The sequence below is a fragment of the Acinonyx jubatus genome, chromosome C2 (genome assembly GCF_027475565.1).
Source record: "Acinonyx jubatus isolate Ajub_Pintada_27869175 chromosome C2, VMU_Ajub_asm_v1.0, whole genome shotgun sequence".
Lineage (NCBI taxonomy): Eukaryota > Metazoa > Chordata > Mammalia > Carnivora > Felidae > Acinonyx > Acinonyx jubatus.
Window position 1 is genome coordinate 102,140,301 of NC_069384.1, and position 17,455 is coordinate 102,157,755.

General features: G+C 40.2%; 1 long non-coding RNA gene across 1 annotated transcript; it reads right to left on the reverse strand.

Annotated features, from left to right (window-relative positions):
- Positions 1-979: 979 nt before the first annotated feature.
- Positions 980-17,076, reverse strand: LOC128315251 (uncharacterized). The gene is made up of 3 exons (XR_008297846.1): positions 16,041-17,076; positions 3,025-3,099; positions 980-2,487 (listed from the first exon to the last, which is right to left on the reverse strand). It is a non-coding gene; the product is annotated as an uncharacterized LOC128315251 (long non-coding RNA).
- Between the last annotated feature and the right edge of the window lie 379 nt (positions 17,077-17,455).

Sequence of the window (17,455 nt, forward strand, 5' to 3'; positions counted from 1 at the left end):
TGCCACCCAGGTGACTCTAAATTTCTTTTTTTAAAGTGCAGGACAATTGCATTTCCAGTGTCCTGATTTTTTACATTTGAAAATGTCTGGAGGCAAATAGGAAAGGCTCTCTGTGGACTTTGTTGTTCTCAGAGTTATGTTTTTTTTTTCTCTAAATATCCAAATTGCAAATCAAGAATTGTTCATTTCAACTCCTTTTTTTTCTCCTTTCCTGATGGCTATCTTCAAAGAATTGGATAGCTTCTCCCATTATAATGCTTAGAGGTTGACTAGCCCACCCAATCACATTGTTTTGAGTTTGCCTTTTTGATATCAGGGAGGAATTTTCCTACCAAGGCAGAAACTAAAAGATCTCTATGCTCTAGAGCTTCAGAATTTAGTGCAGTATGCCTTTGAAAAATCTGTATAAAGTGCTCAACAAAGGCCTTTGGATGCTCTCCTTCTTTCTCAACATACAATTCAAACTTAGACCAGTTCCCCTTAGTGGGAAAAGTTCAACTACTGCTTCTATCAGCCCCTGAACAGTAGCCTTCAGCTGCTCCATTTCCTGATCATTCATAGGAGGGCTTGAGAGAAATTCTGGTCATGTGTTTCCTCTTTGAGAGGGGTTTTCTCCAGGGGTCCATCTGACTTGTCTGTTAACTACAGTACAATCAAGGGTGAAAAGAACACCTTTGCAGCTAATCAAGGCTCTTGTGAGTGAGGTTGTAAATGGCCACTAATCTAACTTCTATCGAAATTGTGTAGTATCTTCTGAAAGTGGAGGTAAAAGGGCTTTATAGTTTAAAAGATCAGTTGCTGTCCAGAGGACATGAATTCTTCAGGTGGGGCTGGAGGATTCCAAAATACATCTGCAAAGGATATTGCATAGGAAGGCCTGAGCCTGGCAGAGCCTGATCATAGAGACCTGGAAAGCAGGGGCAGTTTGAAAGGACAGCAAAAGAAGTCTGCTAAATTTACTTCCTGCTGCTTTTGCCAAATATACTTCCTGCTGCTTTTGCCAAATATACTTCCTGGCTTTCAGCATTTACATGAGAGACCTGTATGCCCTGGACCTAAAGATTAGGCTGGAGTGTTCTCTATAAATCTTGTAGGGGAAGAGAAGTTAAAACAGGTAGCCAGGTGTTTAAGGGATTTTGTGGGGAAGGTGGAGGAGTTTGGCGAACTAAGGGAATTTGCTGAAGAAATAGAGCTAGATTTTAAGAAGGGGCGTTTATGTTGAATGTGGATTTTAACTTTTTCCTAAGTCTAATTTCTGTTCTTCCATCTTGTTAAGGAAGTCCCTAAGGCTAACCATTATACTTCTTTGTATCCACTTTTTAATTTGATATTTCCATAGGTACGAATAGGACAATTTTTCGGAACGAGAGCTCTCTAAAACTTTTTTCAAATACAGAAGTTTTCCAATTCCAAGGACCCATCATTGACAAGTAAGCTCTTATACCCATCTCAATAGTCACTCAAATCAATAACAATTTTATGGCACACAAGACATAAGAGGCATCCCAAAAGAGAGTACAAAAGATGCAGCACTCATCAGACCCAGAAAGTTCACCCCCAGAGTTAGCCTAAAAAAGCAAAGACTCGGGGTCACAAGCAGTAAGAATGGTGTAATGAAAATGGTGTCTCCAGTTTCCCATGAGAACATGAGATGACTCCAGCTACAGACTTATACAAGCGCTACTAAAATGAGACTTTTCCAGCACTAACAAGACAGCAAAGGTTCAGACAATAAAGGCCCCTTATGGGCTGGAAGCTCTTATGACAAACTCCCCTAAGAACTGGCATGGCCAGACAAAGAAAGTACTGCTTGTAACTGAGTGCCTCAGAACCCTAATGTTCAACTGGCCACCAAATGCAAGCTGGTATGTGTATCTTCTGGCTGGCAGTGACCGAACAGAATAGTCTCACTAGTTACAAAGCCAAGCTCTGAGGACATAGAACAAGATGAAAGAAAAACTTTATCTGGTGACCCCCAGCAAAGCTTGTCTAAACAGATGCTGGTCTGGTGAGAACTGTGAACTCACCAGTCTGTGATGCTGGCTCAAATAACAGGCTTATAGGACTCATGCCTGTGTTCTGCTCTATGGTTTTCTTTGTTGTGACAAATGTCATGAAAGACAGAGACAAAAGAAAACAATGACCATCTCTGGGAGAAAAAGGATCAATAAAAAACAAGAGTGCTCATAACAAACTTTTACCAGAGTTGTTATACCCGAGGAACTAGTTCACACAAATTTTCTCTCCTGCTAATCTAAATTTAGAAAAAGGAAAGAACTCTCACCACTCTAGAGTGGTCACTTACCAGACTCTGCAGGCAAAGAACTGGAAGACTGGCATGGTTAGAATTCTTACCTTCTGCTGGCTCCTGTCACAGGTCCCGGGACCTCTCAGCGGCTGCAGCCAGTGGAGAGCTCCACATTAGGCACCGAAACTACACGGGTAAAAAAACTTTTTCCTTCTTCCCTTCTTGCTGCTTTGGCTGGCCTAATAATTAAATTGACATTAGATAGATTAATGGGAGAAAAAAATTAATTTTGTTCATATGAGAGCCCCATAAAAAATATGAGACTCAAAGAGGTGACCAAAGCAGGAAACTTTTATACCTTTCAGACAAGGAAACGATAAATTTGTGAAGAATCGACAAGATAAAGGGGTTTCAGCTTCGGATATTAGTGAAGAAACAACTAGTTTTGATAATACAGCCTTCTTGGCCCTAAATTCCCTATCTCTAGTGATAAGAGTGCCTTCTATCCTTTGGGTACAGGAAAAGTAACTTCCATGTGGCTTTCAGGGGGACAGAGGAGGGTCAGAATGCCCTTCTTGTACCAGCTAGCTATCTTTTAGGTAACTTTAATTCAAAATAACCAATATGCCAAAAGGGTATTTTGGGGGGTGGCATATTCTGCTCTCCTTCAGCTCCAGTTTCTTAAAGGTTATACAAGATAGACAAAGAATATACCAAAATGTTAACAAGAGTTAATGGGTGATTTTTTTTATTTTTTGGAAATAATCAATACTTACCTGTCCCCAATGTGATTAACTGTGATAACGTGGTTGAGGATGCTGAAGATGCTCGGTGCAGTGCAGGGCAGGTGCCTATGAAAAATGGTTCTTTTACAACAAAGCCCTCCTGAAACCAATGCCTGAAGTCCAAAGCATAGTGAAAGGCCAGCTGTGCAGACATTTTGTTGGAAGGTAAGCTTTCACTTTCTCTGATCACACCAAGTAGGAAGAGGGGCTTTAGTTAACATTCATTTGGGTGTCAGGCTTTGTGCTAGTGTTTTTCATAGATGGTCTCATTTAAATCTCCAATACTCCTATGAGTTGGGTACCAGTGTTATTCTCATTTATATATGGAGAAACTGAGGCCCAGAGTGGTTAAATAATTTGCAACAACATAATTAACAAGAGATGGAGCCAAGATCCAACAATGAATCTAGAGTCCACATTGACTATGACACTCTCCCACCCATGTAATGGAAGACAGGGAGACAAATCCATCGCGTATATCTCATCCCAGAGCCACCTGCTAAAATGCCCGTGGTGGAGAATTAGGCAGCACACTATCCAATGGGAAAATTCTGGATGGGGCCTGTAGGAGCCATTTGATACTGGGCCTGGCACTTGCTAGGTTTGTAACTTTGGACAAGTCATAACCCCTCCAAGCCTTGACTTTCTCATGCATAAAAGGGAAATAATATGACCTGAACTGCAGGCCTCCTAGGATAGCTATGAAGATCAAAGGAGACAAAACACGTGGAAATCCTATGAAAACTGTCAAGCGCCATGCAGGTAAAAACTATTATTAGTCATAATACAAATATGGAACCCTCAGAGTGTGAAGACTGGACACCAGATTGCTCTGAGAAGCTCCCAAAGGGTTATTCTCAAGGGACTGTATCATAGTGTCTCACAGACATTTGCCCTCACTGCGCCCTGATAATAGTGCTGTGCTGTTTGGAACAGGTGCCTGATTTGCACCACAGGCAAAACACACTCTGTGGAAACACCAACCTGTGAGTAATGGACTCTGAGGGTGAGCTATGTGATAGCATTCCCGAAACGCAAACCCTGGCCTGGAAAGCCATTCAGAGAACTGACTCTGATATTCTAATAGGAAGGTCTTTCTTGGTTCATGAGAAAGAACAGAATAAGCAAAGAATGATGGTGTCCACAACATGCCGGGCCTTGCCTGTACTAGGCCCCTCACAAATATCTTCTCTGAGCCTCATATTATTATAACCCCATTTTGCAGTTAGAAAAACGGAGACTCAGAGTGGGTAAGGAGCTTGCCCACGATATTGCTAAAAGATAATGAGAAAATTAAGGGATGAAAACACATTTACTCATCAATTTCTGTTCTGATAAAGTTATCTAAACTTTTTTGGTTTAGTCCCTTCAAAATGAAGATAATTAATAAATAATATGATTTCTTAGATTTCTGTTGACATGTTAGGTAAAACTTACATTGATTAAAAATATTTTATTATAATATATGCCATTATTTTGAGACCAATGCATTGCTGCCACTCTCATGAAAATCAAATTAATTTCATAAGGTGAAAGATTTATGCGATCTGGTAGAATCATGTTAATTTAATAGGAAATAGTTTTCTCTAATTTTTTCTCAATTAAGAGGGAAAGGTTTTTGATTTTTAATTAAGAGAAATGAAAGGAATACTTATAATGAATATGATACCTTATTATTGTCAGTAATAAATAGACTTATATAAATTTATGTTTAACACATAAGCAAATGGCCCACAAAATGAGCAGTTCCCAAAGAAATATATAGTTTTATCAAACATATCAAAGTTCACTAATAATCACCTAAATTCAAAGTAAAACAATGAGATCTCACATTTTACATATTGAATAAGTAGAGATTTTTTAAATTTCAATATTACTTATTTTAATTTTTTTCATGTTTATTTATTTTTGAGATAGAGACAGAGCATGAACGGGGGAGGGGCAGAGAGAGAGGGAGACACAGAATCGGAAGTAGCCTCCAGGCTCTGAGCCATCAGCCCAGAGCCCGATGCGGGGCTCGAACTCACGGACTGCGAGATCATGACCTGAGTCGAAGTCGGACGCTTAACTGACTGAGCCACCCAGGTGCCCCTAAAATTTCAGTATTTAATGTTGTTTAGTGTGACGATGGGCATTCTCAAGAACTGCTGGTGGAACTGCATACCATTACAACTTTTCTGGAAATGATTTGGTGATGCGTATAAAGATCCTTCGACAATGTGTTCTTTGACTATGATAGATTAAATATGACCAAAAATTCTTTGTCACTCCCCTCAGAAAGAGATGTGGTCTAACCACTCTCTGGAAACTGGCCTGGGACTGCCCTGACCACGAGAGCAAGCTGGAAGAGACCCTGTGCCAGTTCCATGCCCAGCCTTTAAGTGGCCTGGCAGCTTCCACCTCCCCCATTTGGAATCCAATGGAGACGACCACCTAGGTCAGGGCAAAGGCCCCAGCCAACAGCCAGCACCAACCTGTCAGTCATTCGAGACAATCTCCTAGGCAGTAGATCCTCCAGCGCCAGTCAAGCTACCCAGCCAGGTAACATCATGTGGGGTGAGGCAAACTGTCCCCAGATGGCAAAATTGTGTGCAAATGAATGATTGCCATTGTTTTAAGAGACTGGGTTTTAAGTTTTGAGAACACGTTAGATAGCAATAAATAGCTTAAGATTGACCCAATAATTTTACTTCTAGAAATTTATCGTCAGGTACTAATCAGGAATGCAGACAAAGGCTTACATTCCAAAACATTTCTTGCAGAGTAGTTTTGGAGCATTTTAATATTTTAATTAGGAAAATAATTATGAAGATCACAGTATATCCATTATGGAAGTAATTTAAATCTTAGCAATGCAGGAAAGACTTATGATATACTTTTAGGTGGGAAAAAGTCATATAAAGAACTATGCATATAAAAAGGAAACAAATTAAGGGGTGCCTGGATGGCTCAGCCGGTTAAGCATCCAACTCTTGATTTCGGGTCAGGTTGTGATCTCATAAGTCTGTGAGATTAAGCCCTGCGTCAGGCTCTATGCTGACAGTGCAGAGCCTGTTTGGAATTCTCTCTCCCCCTCTCTCCTTGCCTCTCCCCCAATCACACACATGAGCTCTCTCATGTGTAAATAAACACTTTTAAAAAAGGAAAAAAATTAAAAGTTAGTAGTGTTTTTTTCTAGGCACACATGAGCTCTCTCATGTGTAAATAACACTTTTAAAAAAGGAAAAAATTAAAAGTTAGTAGTGTTTTTTTCTAGGCAAAATAATTATGAGTGATTTTATTCTATCTTCATATTTTTGTGATCACTGCAGCATCAGAAAAAAATAACTCTTAAAATTAAGAAAACTATCAACTTGCAAAATCTGTCCATGGATAAAAAAAATAAATTTCCATTAACTATAGTTTCAAAGTTTTTCATAAAATCATTCTACTGAGGCATTTGGCAATATTGATGTTGAATCATCATCTAGTTCGCATAACTGACAAGCCAACAGGCAGTTACATTGTAATTTTTAAAGTCAGCAAGAGACAGACCTATTAGCAAAGGGCTTTGATAATCCACAAACTAGATGTAAAAATCCTGAATAATTAAGCAGTTCTAATGATGTGGCACAAAGTAAAATAATGAAGAAAAGGCTTCAGAAAAAATCAGACTAACATCTTTGAAAGTCTGTTACCTGCCAGATTTCCCACAGCCATACCACTTAATCCTGTCAACAGCCTTGTGTGGTAGATAATATTTCCATTTTCAGATGAGGACCCTATGGCCTTGACTGAAGTTCTTAAAGCCTGCGACTGCACAGCTGGGAGTCAGGCCCAATGTATATGTTCTTCCCACAGCACCACATCACTCCACAAACAGCATGTAAGGCTGTTTGAAAAAGTCTTTCTTTTATTCTAACACAATTAATGAAATATTTAATTGGACTTTTTAAGCCTCTTTCGTAGAATCACTTTCTTCTTGCAGAACTTGAAGTAATCCTAAAAAAGTCAAAGCCAATTTTGTGACAAGCCTTGACTTTTCTTGAACAATTGAAAGGGGTTCGGGGGAGAACGACCGGCTTACAAAGCAGCGGTACTTATGACACAGTACCTCTCCTCCTTGTGCTCTCTTCTCTGGCATCTGTTCAAAGCCCTATTTTTTTTAAATTTTTTTTTAATGTGTATTTATTCTTGAGAGAGAGAGAGCACACACGCATGAGTTGGGGAGGGGCAGAGAGCGAGGGAGACACAGAATCTGAAGCAGATTCTCTGTGCTGAGCTGTCAGCACAGAGCCTGACGTGGGGCCCGAACCCATGAACCATAAGGTCATGACCTGAGCCAAAGTTGGACACTTAACCGACTGAGCGACACAGGTACCACCAAAGCCCTATCTTTAGTATGGCTGAGGCTTTTAGTAAGCTGGAATCTGACTGTGCTTTTTAGTTTCATTCACTATTCATATTTGTTTTGGTTTCCAACAGGCCATATTCATTTTGGGATCCAAGATGTGAGGAGCCAGTATCACAGAGAGGCCCCACGGGGCATTTGACAGGATAAAATGGAGACAGATGTCAACCAAGCCCAGTGGTGTTTTGTTTTTAAGGGAGTCACTAATAGTAATAACAGCTAAGATTTCCATAGAGTTTATTTGCATCAGCCCTGTACTATGCACTTTACATGTGAACATTATCCTATTTAAATCCTCACAACTCTAAGAGGTACACACTAATTTTGATCTACATTTTACAGGTGAAGATGCTAAGGACCCAGATACCAGACAGGTGGTGGTCAGGGTATGAACTGGTTGTCTGATCTCAGTCCCTGCTTCTAACTGCCACATAGACTGCATTCGTCAGGGCTGTGGTTTCAGAGAGAAGTCTGCATCTTTACTCTTCTGTCAGCTCCAGAGGGAACCCTGAGTGAGCACTGGGAGAAAGGCCATGGCTGGGAGAATGGAGAAATGGGAATCCCAGTTTTGCAAGGCCAAGCTGGAAGGTGGCTTTTCCCAGGGTGCTTCTCAGTACCAAAGTGCTTAGTACCTTGAGCCTTCTTTTAAAGTGTATTTCTAGGGGCGCCTGGGTGGCTCAGTTGGTTAAGCATCCGACTTCAGCTCAGGTCTGATTTCACTGTTTGTGGGTTCAAACCCTGCATTGGGTCCTGTGCTGACAGCTCAGAGCCTGGAGCCTGCTTCAGATTCTGTGTCTCCCTCTCTCTCTGACCATCCCCCGCTCACAATGTGTGTCTCTCTCTCAAAAATAAACATTTAAAAAATTCTAAAAATAAAAAAAATTTTTAAAAAATAATAAAATAAATGTATTTCTATTCATTCACCATTCCCTATATCTAAAAGGATATAAGGGGGGCCTGGGTGGCTCAGTCAGTTGAGTGTCCAAGTCTTGATCTCGGCTCAGGTCATAATCCCAGGGTCATGGGATCAAGCCCCGTGTTGGGCTCCATGCTCAGTGTGGAGCCTGCTTGAGATACTCTCTCTCCATTTGCTCCTCCCCTGATTGTGCACACACTCTCTAAAATAAAATTTTAAAAAGTCATAGAAAACTAAAAGGATTTAAGGTAGTTTATTATGGTAGAAAAAAATACAACATGAAGAAAGAAAAAAAAAAGAATGGACCTTTAAATATTCAATGGCTAACATAAAATCATGACCAGCAATTGTCACAGATCACAGTGTTCATTAAATTGAAATAAACCAGTGGCTCAAGACCAGCATAACTAATGCCACTATAAGATCGGGAAAATATTTTATCCTGAAAGCAAAGTGGCACAGTACAATGTGATAAGCAGCGCCCTCATATCTGCAAATATATGCTTAAATATCAGGCAGCAGAACAGTGTGGCTGAGCACAGAGACGCTAGAGCCAGACTTCCTGGGTTCCACCACTTTCCAGCTAGGTAATCTAGGGAAAGTTATCTAAACTGTCTGTGCCTGAGTCTCTTCCTTTAGAAATGGGGACTAGGGAAACATGGAGGATTAAATGAGATAATGGATATAAAGCAGCGTCTGGCATGCATACAGCCCTGTGCCTATGTGTTCTAAAGTTACCATCAGCCTGGCTTGAAACGTAGCAGATACTTCCCACCATAGGACCCCTGTACCCATTGCATCCTCTGCCTGGCACACTCTTCCCCCATCATACATGTGGCTCACTCCTAACCCTCCTTCAAGTCTTTGCTCTAATGTCACTTTCTCAGTGAGTTTCCAAACAACACTATTTAAAATAAACTGAGATGTTTTCCCTATTCTTCTCCCACAAACTTAGTAGCCTTTATCTCCTGCCCCAGTTCATTTTTGTCCTTCTTCTGAACATTCCTCATGCTCAAATAACCAATCACATTATTTCCTCTGTTTTTTGTCTATTTTCCTCCACTAAATGAAGGCAGGTTTCTGTTTAATTCATTGCTCCATTCCCAGCACCCAGAACACAGCATGGCAGAGTTAACTTCCAATAAACACGCGTTGAATAAAATCAATGAACAAATTAATCACTGTACAGTCAATTGCATGGTCCCTATGAAACACCTGTAACGGTAAGTCAGTCAAAAAGTGAACCTGTAAGTTGTCTGGACTTTTCAATCATCTCATAATAATTTGAGAAAGAGTTTGAAAGTCTTATGAAATTTTTTGATAAGAGGTAATTCCACTGAGATTTTAGGTGACATGTACTGTTTTATACTCTTCGGTGAGTTCAGAATTAGTGATTAAGAGTCACTTTCAGCAGGGGCGCAGCTAGATAGAATAGTCAAAACATGGAGTAAGAATAAAGCATTACTGGAATCAAATCATCACTCTGTCAGTTCTTAATGGAGCCAGTCCAAATAAATCATAGGTTTTATCATCCAGTTCTCTCCTGACAGCAAAGCAAGGACAGGGAAGCCAGTTATTAATGAGAACATCTTATTTTATGCATCAAAGGAACTCCATGCTTCCTAACACAAAGGCAAGTGTTAAATGTGCAGAACTTGGGGAGAGACACCAGGACACGTGGGGCTCTTGCTTAGTACTAACAGTTACGTGCCTGCACAAGCCTCAGTGGTGAGCAACCACCTTTTTAGTCAGCGAAAGGCAATCTAGCAGAACGGAAAACATGCCACGAAAAGAGCAACAGAGGTCAATGAGGTGAGTCAGGCTCCAGGTGGAGCTGGGAAACTCTCCCAGTCCCAAAGGCAGATTGACCTGTGTCATCCACTTGTGGTGAAATGCCAACATCAAAGCAGCTGACATTACTATACACGACTTTTAGGCCAAACAAAAAACTCCGGGCAGCTCTTGGCTTTCCCATGGTTGAAGTATGAGAGCTAAGAATATTTCTATGATAAATGAGATTTCTTTATAAGGTATTTTAAGGGGGAAAAAAAAAAGTTGAATGGACTAAAGCTGCATTCTGAGCATCCTACTGTTAACCTTATCTTTCTTCGTGTAAATTGTGGCCTGAGCACAGACCTCACTGAGGTTCCCAACATGAGAAAGAACTGTGTGGCATAAATTGATGGCTGTGAATGAGTCTGTGCCTCAAGGCCCATAAAGCCATCCCATGCCCTCAGCTCACACTAGCCCAGCCACTTTCCACTTGGGTCTCTAGTCTTCTGATTCTTAATTAAATTCAACCCCATCTTACTCCATTCTTTTTTTTTTTTTTTAAGTGTGATTCTTTTCTCACAGCTAAGCAATAGGTTCCTTAAAGGACAAGGGCTACGCTTTACAATTCTTCTCTTGCACCCATAAGACTGGGCACCATTGACATAAAACATTGTGTAAGTTTAAGGTGTACAACACGTTGAGTTGATACACGTATATACTGTGATTACTAAGGTAGCATTAATTAACACCTCCATCACTTTTCTTTTTACAAAATCAACTCAGTTTCACTGACTTTTTTCTATTATCTTTCTAGTCTTTATTTCATTTATTTCTGCTGTTCTTTGTTATTTCCCCTCTTCTGCTAACTTTGGGCTTGGTTTATTCTTTTTTGTAGTTGCTTATGGTGTGAAATCAGATAAAGATAGTTCTTTTTTCTTTTTTGGGCGGGTATTTTCTGCTTTTTTTAATTTTTAAAATTTTTATCCAAATTAGTTAGCATATAGTGCAGCAATGATTTCATTAGTAGATTCCTTAATGCCCCTCACCCACGTAGCCCATCCCCCCACCCACAACCCTCCAGGAACCCCCAGTTTGTTCTCCATGTTTACGAGTCTCTTATGTTTTGTCCCCCTCCGTTTTTATATGATTTTTGTTTCCTTTCCCTTATGTTCATCTGTTTTGTCTCTTAAAGTACTCACATGAGTGAAGACATATGATTTTGGTCTTTCTCTAATTTCACTTAGCATAATACCCTCCAGTTCCATCCACGTAGTTGCCAATGGCAAGATTTCATTCTTTTTAATTGACAAGTAATACTCCATTGTGTATATATACCACATCTTCTTTATCCATTCATCCATCGATGGACATTTGGGCTCTTTCCATACTTTGGCTATTGTTGATTGTGCTGCTATAAACATGGGGATGCATGTGTCCCTTCGAAACAGCACACCTGTCTCCCATGGATAAATGCCTAGTAGCTCAATTGCTGGGTTGTAGGGTAGTTCTATTTTTAATTTTTTGAGGAACCTCCATACTGTTTTCCAGAGTGGCTGTACCAGCTTGCATTCCCAAGATCTTTTTTCTTAATGTAGGTCTTTATTGTTATAAACTTCCCTCTTAGAACTACTTTTACTGCATCCCATAGGGTTTGGTATGTTGTGTTTCCATTTTTGTTTAAAGATATATATTTTTTAATTTTACTTTTGATTTCTTAGACCCATTGCTTGTTCACAAGCATATTGATTTCCATATGTTTGTTAATTTTCCATCTTTCCTCCTTTTATTATTGATTTCTAGTTTCATATTATTGTGGTCAGGAAAGATACTTAAGATTTCAATATTCTTAAATTTGCTAAGATTTGTTTTGTGACTTATCACATAATCCATCCTGGAGAATGTTTCATGTGCACTTGAGAAGAATGTGTATTGCACTTCTGTTGGGTGAAACATTCTGTATATGTCTGTTAGATCCATTTGGTCTAAGGTATAGTTCAAGTCTGGAGTTTCCTTACTGATTTTCTGTCTATATCCATTGTTGAAAGGGTACTAAAGTCCCCTACTATTAATTGTATCATTTTGTCTATTTCTGCCTTCAGATCTCTATTTGCTTACTGTATTTAGGTGCTCCAGTGATGAGGACATAAATAATTGTAATAACATGTTGATGAATTGACCTATTTTCATTATATAACGACCTTCTTTGTTTCTTGTTACCATTTTTGGCTTAAAGTCTATTTTGTCTGATAGAAGTATAGCTACTCCTGCTTTTGGTTTCCACTTACACAGAATATCTCTTCCCATGTCTTCACTTGAAGCCTATGTGTGTTCTGAAAGTGGAAAGTCTCTTGTAGGTAGCATACAGTTGGGTATTGTTATCCACTCAGCCACTGTCTGTCTTTTGACTGGTGGATTCAATTCACCTACATTTAGAATAATTAATGGTAGGTAAGAACTTACTAATGTCACCTTATTTATTGCTTTCTGGCTGTTTTGTAGTTCCACTGTTCCTTTTTTCCTTTCTTTCTGCCTGCTTTTGTGAATTGATTTTCTGTGGTATTTGCTGATTCTCCTCTTTATCTTTTGTGAATCAACTACAGGTTTTTGCTTTGTGGTTAGCAAGATGTGTACATAAGCCATCTCGTAACTAAAACTGTCCATTTTAAACTTATAGCAACTTAACTTCAATTACACATAGAAGGTCCACCTTTCTACCCCTCCCCTTTTGTTTTTGATGTTACAATTTACTTCTTTTTATATTGTGTATTAACAAATTGTACTAACTATAGTTATTTCTAGTTCTCTTGTCCTTTGATCTTATACTAAAGTGGTTAACACACCACCACTACAGTATTAGTCTGAATTTGACCATATGCTTAGCTTTACCAGTGTGTTGCCTATTTTCATGTTACTAATTAGATCCTTTCACTTTAGCTGGAAGAACGCCTTTCAGCATTTTTTGTAAGGCAGGTCTAGTGGGGATTAACTTCTTCAGCTTTTGTTTGTCTGTGAAAGTCTTTATCTCTCCTTTTCTGAATTTTTTTTTTTTAATGTTTATTCACTTTTGAGAGACACAGCACGAGCAGGGAAGGGGCAGAGAGGGAGATACAAAAACCAAAGCAGGTTGCAGGCTCTGAGCTATTAGCACAGAGCCTGATGTGGGACTCAAACTCACCAACCCTGAGATCATGACCTGAGCTGAAGTCAGACACTTAACTGACTGAGTCACCCAGGTACCCTTCTGAATTCTTGATTGACAGGTTTTGTTCTCTCACCACTTTGAATATATCATACTACTCTCTCCAGGCCTGTAAGGTTTATGCTAAGAAATGCACTCACAGTGTGGGGCACTGAGGCAGTGGGGATACCTATGGGCCAATTGAGGGAATCCACTAGCAAAGAGTCCTTAGTGGTTCATGGGCAGTCTTCTTGGTGGAATCTGTGACACAGTAGGATCCACATCTCTTTCATGCTCTCCAAGAGTTCAGATTGTTGCTCTTCCAACTTTTCCTGCCCCCCTCAGTCATGGAGCTCATGACTCAGTACTCTGGATGGAGAAGAGAGAAATGAGCCTCTTTGGCAGCGTCCCACACAGCTGGGGAAGCCAGATGTTCACCCACACATTCCTTTTCCTCTACAGGAGAGATCAAAGGCCAAGAAGATTTCTCTTGGCCCTAAGCTGTGTTGCCTTGGGGTAGAAGTGATAGAGATAAAATCAAACTGTTCCTCTCACCCCTTCCAATGCATCCAAACTCATGCTTTTTTTGTTTCTATGGTGTGCTGAAACTTCTCCACTGGAAACCTGGCTCTTTTGTTTGTGGGTGACTGTTGAAGACTGTTTTATGGGGGCTCCTGGACTGCAGCCCAAAAGGGGCTAGAGCCAGTTCACAGTCCACAGCTGGGACCAACATCTATATGCCTATTACGTGATGTATGGATGGGCAAAGACTCCTCCCAGATCCTGTGGCATGTGGTACTGGATCCCACAGCTTCTACAAAGGCACTCTGATGGATGCTACATTGTTGTTGGGAGAAGGACACAAACTATGGGCATCTTATTCAGCCATAAAGCTGACATCACCCTCCAAACAGCCCAGCCCTTATCTCTCAGCAAGCTGAGAAATTCAAGAACAGAAAATTATTGACATCTTACCTCTTTACCGCAAAACTCTTGGATACATCAACCAGCTCTTAACCTCCAGCTCCATTCCTACCTTTCAGCTTCATCTCTGTCCAATATTGCCTCTAAACTTTGAACTCTAGTTTTCTAAACTAAAACGGCCCCCTGTTTTCTATCCTATGCTTGCCCTTTGGATTTGAAATGGACTTGGCTTCTTGGATTTGATACCCTCCTTACTCTCTGGCTCCATCCACCCAGAGTTTTTACTCCAGGATGTCAAGCCTAGACTCCCAGGATCCAATCTGTCATTATCCACTGCTACGGAACTTATCTAGAGTTCCCTTTGGGGAGAGCAGGCAAGAGTAGATGATGATTGGTCATGTCACAATTATCATAAACACAGTCAGAAGGGGAGGGTACAATTCTGCTCACTGTCTGCTGCTTCTACCACCAGCATCAGCAACACATGTCCATGTCCTGGATGAGTGAGAAGGAACAGTCTGGCTTAGCTCACCACCACCAGAAGCAACAATTGATTTATCAGGGACAACAAGGCATGAAAATAGAGAAGACTACCCAACTATAAGCTCCCTGTAGGGGAATCATATGTGCATCTTATTCATAACTGCTTCTTCATGGCAGGCCGGTATATAACATGTTAGTAGGTTTTGATAAATGTGTTGAAATAATTAATCAGGAAAAGAGTGGTACTATCTTTGATTTCCATCTCATTGTCCTTGAAAAGAATTTAAGGCAATAAACATGAATGTTCCAATCATGATGTGAGACCTTGCAAATATATAAATAGATCAAATGAGTCACATGTAGTCTTTACTCTTAAGAAGTTTATAGCTCCCTTTAAGCACAAAGGCAGACACGTTTTAGACACTATGTGTTAAGAATTCCACTACAAGTATGGATAAAGTACTATGGGCACACAGCACTGTATGGTATAGTATGTATATATGTATGTAATTTATTATGTTCACGTTGGGAGCCTATAGGAAAAGAAAGTGACATTTGAGCTGGGCTTTGAAATATGAAGTATTTCAAAGAAACTTATAGCAAGGATGAGACTGACCATATATTAGGACTCTATGAGGAAAAGCCCCAGCCTGACAACAGAGTCAGGTTCAGGGCTACTAGTGCCTCTCGGGTAGACAGCAAATTGTGAACAAGTAGTCTCTATCACAGAGAGTCCAGGATATACTTGAGATGTCCTAGAAGAACCCTGGGGTCATACATTGGGAGCACAAGGTTTATGACAATTGCAACTCTCCCCCAAAGTTGACTAACGATCCATGCAGCTCAGCCTGGAAAATGTCTGACACTGATCAGTTTTAAGGTTCCCTCAGCTGTTTCGGGGCTATTCTGCAGGCCCTGGGGATCTAAGCCAGATGAGAATTCTGGTTCCTCAGAGAGGGCCTGGAACCATTTGAGCCATTAGAGCATGGCTGGCTCTCTGTGGTCACTCCAAGAAGATACCTCCTATGGCAATTTCCTCAGCTCCTCAGACCACCAGAAATAGAGCCTCCCTGAAGACCTAGGCTGGTCTGTACATACGGATGTAGACATAAACTAGGGGATACCTTTTGACCTGCAGTACCTATAAAATCAGTAGGATATAGGTTGGGACCCAGATACTGATGCCCATATGGGAAGAAACAGTCCATGACCAGTAAAAATGTGGTGGGGATGTATTAAAGCCAGAAAGTTATCTCTCTTGACTAGTTAGAAAATAGTAACTCTACAGAGTAAGAAGCCAGTTATACATAATTAAAGAGGAAGTGAGACCCCAAGCAGCTAACCTGAAGACCCTAGGAAAGTACCACAGGCTATGAATCAGGATATTCATAGATCTCCCCAAACTTCATCAGGGCCCCAGCTGCAGCACTGCTACTTGCTGTTTGTCTGTGGACAAATCACATTTCTGTTAATTAAATAAGTATTATCCATTTAAAAAAATAAAATCTTTTTTTTCTTTTTTTTTTTAAAGGAGGGGTTTCTGGCTGGTTTAGTCTGTAGAGAATGCTGACTCTTAATCTTGGGGTTGTGACTTCAAGCCCCATGTTAGGTGTAGAGATTACTTAGAAAAATAAAATCTTGGGGCACCTGGGTGGCTCAGTCGGTTGAGCGGCCGACTTTGGCTCAGGTCATGATCTCGCGGTCCGTGAGTTTGAGCCCTGCATCGGGCTCTGGGCTGACAGCTCAGAGCCTGGAGCCTGTTTCGGATTCTGTGTCTCCCTCTCTCTCTGACCCTCCCCTGCTCATGCTCTGTCTCTCTCTGTCTCAAAAATAAATAAATGTTAAAAAAAAAAAATTAAAAAAATAAAATAAAATCTTTGAAATATATAAATATTATCAACAGTATTATCATAATAGAGGAAAGAATCCATTTGCAAAGAATAAATGAGCCTCATTTAAATTATATTATGAACTAGGGATGCCCAGGTGGCTCTGTCGGTTGAGCGTCAGACTCTTGATCTTGGTTTAGGTCTTGATCTCATGTCATGAGTTTGGACCCCACCGTGGGCTCCATGCTGGTCATGGAGCCTACTTAAGAAGAAAAAAAAAATTATATTATGAACTAGAATTAACAACTAACAACAGTATCTTAAATAGTACAAAGTTTCAATTTCCAAGATACTTCCCCATTCATCATTATATATAATGCTTGTTATCCCTGGTGAGGTGAGCCAGTGAGACACTAAGAGAGAGGCTAACATGGACCTCCCACTGTTTCACAGCAAAGCAGGAGTCAAGCCCAAGAAGACTAATTCCCAGTCCCATGGTTTCTTAATCCTGATTGTGTGGCCACCAAGAAAACCACTGTGATCCACTCATTTTACTTAGCCATTTCCAGATTTTATCTGCAAGGTGCTTTCCAACTGAGTTTCCCTGGTGACAAATTTCTATAGCTAACTGCTCAGTACTCAAAGCACCTAACACCTTAATACCTACTACATACTTTATGAAAATGTTTAGTGGTAGCATTTGGAACAAATAATCATCTTTCTTCTCTTTATGATGTGTGTTTCCTTTTGTATGTAGTAAGAGGAATATAAAACAAATGAACTTTACATCAGGCTTGTCTGAAATCACAACTTGGTAAGTGTATGTTAAGGTTGGTAAGAAATGCTGTTAGGGAGTTCTGAGGAACAATTCATCACAATAGAGACTTTTAGAAAATTCCATATATTGCCTTATTTTAAAATCTGAATTC